General features: G+C 43.9%; 1 pseudogene; it reads left to right on the forward strand.

The window, feature by feature from the left end:
- Positions 1 to 2,500: 2,500 nt before the first annotated feature.
- Positions 2,501 to 3,396, forward strand: LOC121054155 (annotated as a pseudogene).
- The last annotated feature ends 5,183 nt before the right edge of the window (positions 3,397 to 8,579 follow it).

Consider the following 8,579-nt stretch of genomic DNA (forward strand, 5'->3'; position numbering starts at 1 on the left):
TTGGCTGTATTAGCCATACCTTTGGTTTGTATGATAGGGAAACAACCATACAAAGATTTGCGCCATACCATTATCGACCAAAACTGTAGGTATATTTATTTGTGGTTGCTGATTCTAGATCATGATATTGCTTAGAAGGTATGTTGCTGTCAACCAAGCCCACGTGTGTAATTATTGTTATTTATTCATCCTTCATCGTGCTAGTCTTTCAGCTTTCAGACATATATCGTTCCTCGGTTTTTACCGCTGGATATTTACAGCTGGGTGTTTTTGCCTGCCCAGGTTAGATAACCATTGGTAAGATGGTATGTACCTTCGTGAAACATATGGGAAATTCAGTGTGTTCATGCTGTTAGCAGCAGTGTGATCGATGTTCTTCTCGCACGTTGGGGTTAGAGATGGTGCTGTGTATATAGCTTGATCTCCTATTTCATATGGCTAAAGATAACACATCGTTTGCTGTTGTTGGTAGGAATTTGCTGGCTTTTCTGTGGGATGAGGGCGACAAGGTAAGCACCATCTTGCTTCCGTGTGAGTTTCTGTAGAGAGGGCACCATGTGGTTTCTTTGGTGAGGTGGTACTATGCTGCGGACTGCGGTATGTTGAAAGATTTTCCTCATAAAGCTTTCAGCCTGTCACAGTGGATGTCCTTTGTCTGTTTGACTGTGGGGGTGTTGTTGCCCGGTGGCCCACCTAGAAGTCACTTTGGTCTATAGTACGCCTATACTGTGTCTCTCTATCTCCCCCCTGACATCCTTGACTTTTGGTGCATCCCCCTGATATCCTTGACTTTTGGTGTATCTCCATGTCTAGACACAACCTTACGTCTCTCTATGCAGTGTCTGTTTTTATGGCGATGTCCTAGGAACGCATGTACCGCCTGTGTGCTTGGTATAGCAGCGCGTAACTGGCCTATCAAATCGACGTGCGCGCACTGTGCCGCAGTATGGTTACGCACTGGTGCCTTCTGCATGCCCCTCACCTTTTTGCTATCTTCCATGCTCGCTTCTTCCTTGCAGGTTGAAAGTCTCAAAGCTACTGCACTGCCTCGGTTGGCTTCTTCGCTTTATTTTCGTCTTTGCCGCATTCGCTCTTGCACCCATGGTGAACACTAGGTGATTCGCTACCGAATATGCCTTTCATGCTCCTTGCCTATTGTTCTCAATGCATGTGTCTGTGTAGGATAGATCATCGCTGATGTAGTGCTGCCACTGCTTAGGATCTGCATCTCGCCTCTAGGTTTGTTACCTCCTTGTGAGGTTGTGTAATTGCTTATGGTTGCCGATTATTCATTGTTGTTGTTGCTTTGCAATGTCCTCCAAGCCCTTCTGGTGCGGACACGCAGCACCCCATGCCGCTTGGGCCAGGTGGTTGGTTTCCAGCACTTTTGCTCGCCTCTGCTAGCACGTGATCTTCGGTCCTGTGAGGTGTATATATCCACCCTTCTCCTACGATTTTTGCGTTTAGTTTTTCTTTCGTTTTTTCGCATATGCCTTTGTGTTTGCTATGTGTTTTTATTACGGCTGGTTTGCTGTGTGGTTGTCCTGGTATAATTACTACCACCTTTTGTGTTGCCTGCGAACATGTTGCCCTTGCTGTCTCAGCAAGCACTATGTATGGGCCCATACAGCCAGTCATATGGCCCGTTGTTGCCTGCCTGGCTGTATTCTAATCTTTCCTTTTTTGACTTCCATCGCTTTGCCTGCTGGCTTATAGCAGTAGACATACGATACACCTCTCCGCACCCTTTTAAGATATCTCTTCACGACTCGCAGTGTTATTTCTCTTCCAAGATGGTTGCTGTTGGGGTTTCCTTTGTTTCTTTGCTAAACGCTGCTGCGTGGCATTGTGGCCTGCCATTCGTCACATACCTTTGGGAGGAAGATGGCAACGACACCTTGCTAGCAGGTGTTGAGCTTGCTCTCCCATCGGATGAGAGCCCCAGCAAAACAGTAAGCAAGTTCTTTTGGATCGTCGCATGTGATCAGCCTGCTATTTCTCATGAAATGGTTGCACAACAGGATGTTAGATTTCTATAGGCCAAGTATGGGTTCACAGTCCACGACTACAACCTGCAGAGCTTGCTTTCATATCGGCAAATAGCAGCCTCCGCGATCGATGCGGCTCTTACAGCCTCATCGCACATTTCTAGGTTCCGGCACGCTATGCTCCAATGGATCTAACATGCGAGGGTGTTCTGCAACAATGTATTGCTTTGTGGTCCAGCTTCGTTAAGGAAGATCACTTTTTCTCTAGCACATATAGGCCATACAAGTAGCTAATGCACCAAGCAATAGATGCCTCGCATGTAGTCTGGTGTAACAGTGCATGTGCTTCGCTATGTTTGTTTGTACTAGAGTAGTTGTTCTTTGGATTAACATGTGTCTCCCTTCCGATGCGCTGAATGAGACGGTTTTATGTTGATATCCATGTTATCTGCTTATTAATTTGGTGTTGGGTCTACTATATGTTTGAGGGCTTCAGCTCTTTGGCGTCTGCGATGTCGGGTCACCCTTCCCAGCGAGTTCAGCGGGCACGGGAAAGTCGAGCTCCCCCCCCCCCCCCCCCGTGCTTCTATAGGCCAGGGTCTGTTATCCTTTCTGACGGATTTGTATCGTCTGCCATTAGTTAGTAATGGCAGACAGTGAACAGTGCCGTGAATGAGATAAATATCAGCCATCTGATACGAGATGAACGGCTCTAGATCGACCTCTACAGCCACAAGTTACAGTAAAATAATCTTTTTTAATAAGAACAGTGATTTGCTACAGTTCTATACAGTATATCTCTACAGTTCTCTGCTATTCTGCCTCACTCCGTGCCACAGGGTGCTGCCTATCTCTTTCTACATAGGTTTCACCCAGAACATGTTTTGCGCTTCTTAGGATTTTTGCAGGCTCCTGTGTTCGGCGATGTTAGTCGTACAACGTCTGGGTTATCCACAGGCCACTCGATACCATCAAGCAGTAGCCCAAGTTTTCCTACCCATGCTCTCGGTTCGTCTACTGTTTTATCTGGCTGTGCTGGGTCTCAGTCCAGCCCTGTTGGTGCCGTCGGTGCTGGCTCGCTGAGTGCTCCCAATAGTAAGTTTGTACCTATTTGTGTTTTTCCCTGTCGTTTTCCCTGGTGATGCTTATGGTTCTCTTAACATGTCGCTGATTGTGTTTAGGAAAAGAACACTTTTAGATGTGCCACGTGATGCCGCTGCAACACATAGAGAACAACGTCGTTTGAGGAGATTAGGTGGTCACCCAGGGTATTTGGTTCAGAAAATCCTAGATGGTATATTTGCGCTGCGACCAGTTTTCCATGTCCATTTCCGTCTGGGTAGGACTATCGTGTTCTATACCTATCATATCTTAATTGGGTGTTCTCGCTGTGCTTTCAGTTGCGTAGGTCCAGCCGCTACTCTTGCTAATGTCCTGCCTTTGCCTAAGGACTATATCGCATCATTGAAAGGTCTGTTCAGCCATAGTGAATTTTTTCGTTTACACTTGCCCCACGTTGCCCCGTGCTTAGTGATTACCTAATATATGCAGCATGTATCCTGACCGATCCTATTATGGTGGACCCTCCCATGAATGCCCTTATTGTGGGGCGGTTTTCTGGTACCAAGAAAGAGTCAAAAGAGGCATTGCTGCTGTGCAGCGAAAGATTGCATACAACTTGTGTTGTAGGGGCGGTAAGATTTGCCTGCCCGACCTAAAGTACCCACCTCCTGTGTTGGCGAACCTTCTAAGATTTGATGGCGATAGACGATCAAAGTGTTTCCTCCGCCAGATCTGATCATACAACTCGCTTTTTGCGTTTACTTCCTTAGGAGCTGATGTAGACAAGTCCATCAACAATGGAATAGCACCATGTGTTTTTAAGATAAATGGTATTGTGCACCATCAGATTGGCAACCTGCTGCCACAGCGAGGTGCCCCACCGAAGTTTGCTCAACTCTACATATACGATACTAAAAACGAGATTAACAATAGGATGAGCCTATTCGATAGGGATGCCTCTGCTGATGGGCCTGACCCATCTATTGTTACACAGTAAACTGGTATGCTTGATGAACACAATGATCTGGTCAAATCTTTTTGCTTTGCTAGGGACCGGTTAAAAGAACACGGTGATGAAAAAATTGTGCTAAGGCTCCTGGGCTGCAACTCAAAAGACGAGGTCCAGTATAACCTACCAACAAGCGGTGAAATAGCTGTTATAACGGTTGGTGATTGTTTAGATGATAAGTACACATATGATGTTGTTGTCCAGTCCTCCGATAGTAGGCTTAGACGTGTGTCTGCTTTGCATCCATCGTATATGGCGTTACAGTACCCTTTGCTTTTCCCATATGAGGGGTTCCATCTAGGTATAAAATATAGCGATTTCCCAAGCATAACTGGAACATCACGACGCTATGTGATGATGCTTGAGTACTACCGTTATCGCCTCCACTATAGACTAAATAAACCAAACCCATATACATGTTATGGCCGTCTTAGTGATTCTATATGTGTAGATATGTACTCGACTGTTGAAGGATCGAGGCTCAAGTTTTTTGCTGAAAACCAACCTGATTTACGAGTAGAGTGTGTTCAAGAATTGCTGATGCGATTGACCATGGTCTTGAGTCTGGCGATTCTATAGGCCAGCGATATGTCTTGCCTTCCAGCTTTACTGGAGGGCCTCGGTACATGGTGCAAAATTACCAGGATGCGATGGTTGTTTGTCGTGTTTTCGGTTCACCTGATCTATTTATCACTTTCACGTGCAATTCCAAATGGCAAGAGATATATGACGTCCTCCTGTTTGAGCCAGGCCAGGTGCCAAGGGATCGGTCCGACATAATTGTGCGAGTTTTTAAAATGAAAGTAAATGAGTTCATCGCTGATATTAGGGAGGGGAAAACTTTTGGTCCAGTCGTTGCAGGTGCGGGTCATCTTCGTGTTGTTTCCTGCCTGGTTTCGTGTGTTTTTCTTCTTCTAATACCGAACATTTTTGCATGTAGTTCTGTACATAGTGGAGTTCCAGAAACATGGGTTGCCACACATACATTGTCTTGTGTGGCTTGCAGCAGGCAGCGCTGATTTTAGTGCCGCTGCTGTTGGTGGTTTCATATCTACTGAGATCCCTGACATATTTAGTGATCCTTTAGGCTATGCTTTGGTTGACGAGTTCATGATACATGGTCCTTGCGGTGACAAAAATAAATCATGTGTGTGTATGAAAAATAACCAGTGCTCCAAGCATTTCCCTAAGTCCTTCCAGGATGAAACAACTCTGGATGAGTTTGGGTTCACTGTATATATGCGCCGTGACGATGGCCGATATGTTGTTAAAAACGGGACCAAGCTTGATAATAGATGGGTTGTCCCATATAACCTAGCCCTTTTGAAAAAATATCAAGCCCATATTAACGTTGAATGGTGCAACAAGTCGAACATGATTAAATACCTTTTCAAATATGTAACAAAGGGATCTGATAGAACAAAGGTATATTTTGAAATTTCTAGGGGCACAGCAAACAGACCTGCAGACAAGAGTTACCACCTGAAATGAAATAGAAGAATACATTAATGCTAGATTTCTATCTACCTGTGAATCAATCTGGCGTACAATGGAGTTTGACATACATTATTGGGTGCCTGCTGTTGAACGTCTAGCTGTGCATCTTCCAAACATGAATTTTATTCGCTATCAAAAAGGCACTGGCCTGAAAAAACTGCTTGAGAGCCCTGCTGCAAAAAAAACTATGCTAACAGAGTGGTTTGAGGCTAATAAAAAAACACTTGAGAGCACGAGAACTCACATACTGTGATTTTCCGAAAGAATGGACATGGGACAACAGTGCACGTTGTTGGCGTCAACATACGCCGGTTGAAAAAATAGGTAGAATGTATTATGTTAGCCCTGTTGCTGGAGAATTATACTACCTACGAATGTTGTTGATGATAGTAAAGGGTGCGACTAGCTATGCCGATGTCAGGACCTATAAGGGTGTTGTTTACCCAACATTTAGACAGGCATGCGAGGCAAGAGGGCTTTTTGAGAACGATAACTAGTGGTGCTTGCTATTTGACGAGGCTATTGTGTCTGCATCATCCTACCAATTAAGGCAATTGTTTGTTACTGTCGTCATGTATTGTTCTGTCAAAAATGTCCGGACTCTTTTTGATGGCTATTGGACATATTTTACAGATGATATCCAGCATCGCCTTAGAAAAGCGCTATCAAATCCCTCCTATGTGGTCCCACGTGACAGGCTGGTCTGTCTCCTGCTTAAAGAATTTAAAACTCTTTTCGCAAACAGTGGTGGTAATATAGACGATTATGACCTGCCACAACCAGCATTGCATCCAGATGATGATATTGGGAATAGGATGGTCAATGAAGAACTAGCTCTTGATAGTGTTGCTCTTGCTGCCCATGCTGATTCCATCATACCCAAACTAAACCCTGAACAAAGAAACATGTTTGACACAATAATGTGTCGTGTTGCTGAATCGAAGCCTGGATTTTTCTTTGTTTATGGCCATGGTGGCACTGGTAAAACATTTCTATAGAATGCACTAATCTCTAAGGTAAGGTCTGAGAAAAAAATTGTGCTGGCAGTTGCTTCGTCTGGGGTTGCTTCGCTGCTCCTTCCAAGAGGACGCACTGCCCATTCTAGATTTAAAATCCCGATTGATATAAATGAAAATAGTCTATGTACTATCAAAAGAGGGACAATGCTTGCTGAACTTATTCAAAAAACATCACTGATCATATGGGATGAAGCTCCGATGACTCACAGGCAATGCTTCAAAGCTCTAGATTGAACTTTGCGTGACTTGCTTTCAGAGTATGCCCCTTCTAACAGTGTGGTGCCATTTGGTGGAAAGGTTGTTGTCTTAGGTGGCGATTTTAGATAGATATTACCGGTCATAAGGAAAGGGTGTCGTGCTTCTATAGTTGATGCATCTATAACGAATTCTCCGCTTTGGAGCCATGCTGTTCTTCTCAGGCTTACTGTCAATATGCGGCTCTTGCAATGCGAGCTTAGTGAACAACGACGGCACGAGCTAAAACAATTTTCTCAATGGGTGTTAGCGCTTGGTGATGGCAGGTTGCCTGTGTCAAAGAAAAAGCATGAATCTGAGGCAACTTGGATTGACATCCCTGATCATTTGTTGATAAAAGCACCTGGTGATAAAATACATGCGATAGTACATGAGGTGTTCCCAGACTTTGCCTCTAGGTATACAGACTCTTCTTATCTAGCATCACGTGCTATTGTTTGCCCAAATAGCTTAACTGTCAACGAGATAAATGATTTCATAGTTGGTATGGTGCCTGGTGAAATGAAAGAATACCTTAGCTGCGACACCATTTCAAAATCAACTGATCATATACCATATTTTGATCTTATGTACCCAACTGAGTTTCTAAATTCAATTACTGCTAACAATTTTCCAGCGCATAAGCTTACACTAAAAAAGGGTGTTGTGGTGATGCTGCTAAGAAATCTGAATCAGTCGATGGGTTTATGCAATGGTACTAGATTGTTGGTCCTTTCTCTTGACCAGCGACTCCTTGAATGCCAGCTTTTGATAGGGACAAACATTGGCGATAAAGTCTTCTTCATACCAAGAATTGCGCTTAATACCACGAGCTCTAGGTGGCTTTCACTCTTCAGAGGAGACAGTTCCCTGTGCGTGTGTGCTATGCGATGACGATTAACAAAAGCCAGGGGCAGAGCCTTAATAGGGTCGGTGTATATCTTAAAAAAGTTGTTTTCACGCATGGTCAGTTGTATGTCGCGGTGTCTAGATCGACTTCGAGGGATGGCCTTAAGATTCTTATTGACGACGATGATGGGATCTGTAGTTCAAAGACTAGAAATGTAGTGTACCACGAGGTGTTGCAGGCGGTCGATTCAATGGTACATCATGTATTGTCTGATCTTACATGCAGCGCTCAACAATGTCTTGGCTATCGACTGACATGATACTGCGATCCTGTTATGTAGGCTTCTGGTCCCTAGCTGGACCTTAAGGCTCTCATATTGGCTGTTGTTTTGATATGTAAAATTATTTAAACAGTTTGGCTCATGGTTACTGGGTGATCGATCGTGATTCGCTATGATTAGTTTCACTGTTTTTGGAATTAAACGAATATGGTAAAACTTGCTAACATGGTTGAGCTAGCACTATGTGGTTTAGCATGGTAGTAGTGCGAGCACTGGTATTGTGTGGTTTAGCATGGTATTGGTGTTGGGCCTATTGCGGTATGGTTTAGCACTTACCGGTGATGGGATTAATACTGTTATTTAATAATTATTCTTTAAATTTTGTTTTTGTTTTCCTAAATAATTATTTCAACTATCGTTTTATATAAAAGTAAGATTTTAGCTTTATTCCTTTGTACACCCTTATGCATCTATTACTTGCATTTGTTGGTGGCTTGTTGAGTACGGTGGTTGTACTCAGTCTTCCTTTTTTCCTTTTTTCCAGAAGTCAAAGTAGCGTGTAACAAGGAGTCATGCGAAGATGAGATAAGTTGCTACGCTCAAGTGATGTCTGTGGGTTGTGTCATTGCTATTGCTTCTC

Source organism: Oryza brachyantha, chromosome 4, assembly GCF_000231095.2.
Source record: "Oryza brachyantha chromosome 4, ObraRS2, whole genome shotgun sequence".
In the NCBI taxonomy this organism is placed as follows: Eukaryota; Viridiplantae; Streptophyta; class Magnoliopsida; order Poales; family Poaceae; genus Oryza; species Oryza brachyantha.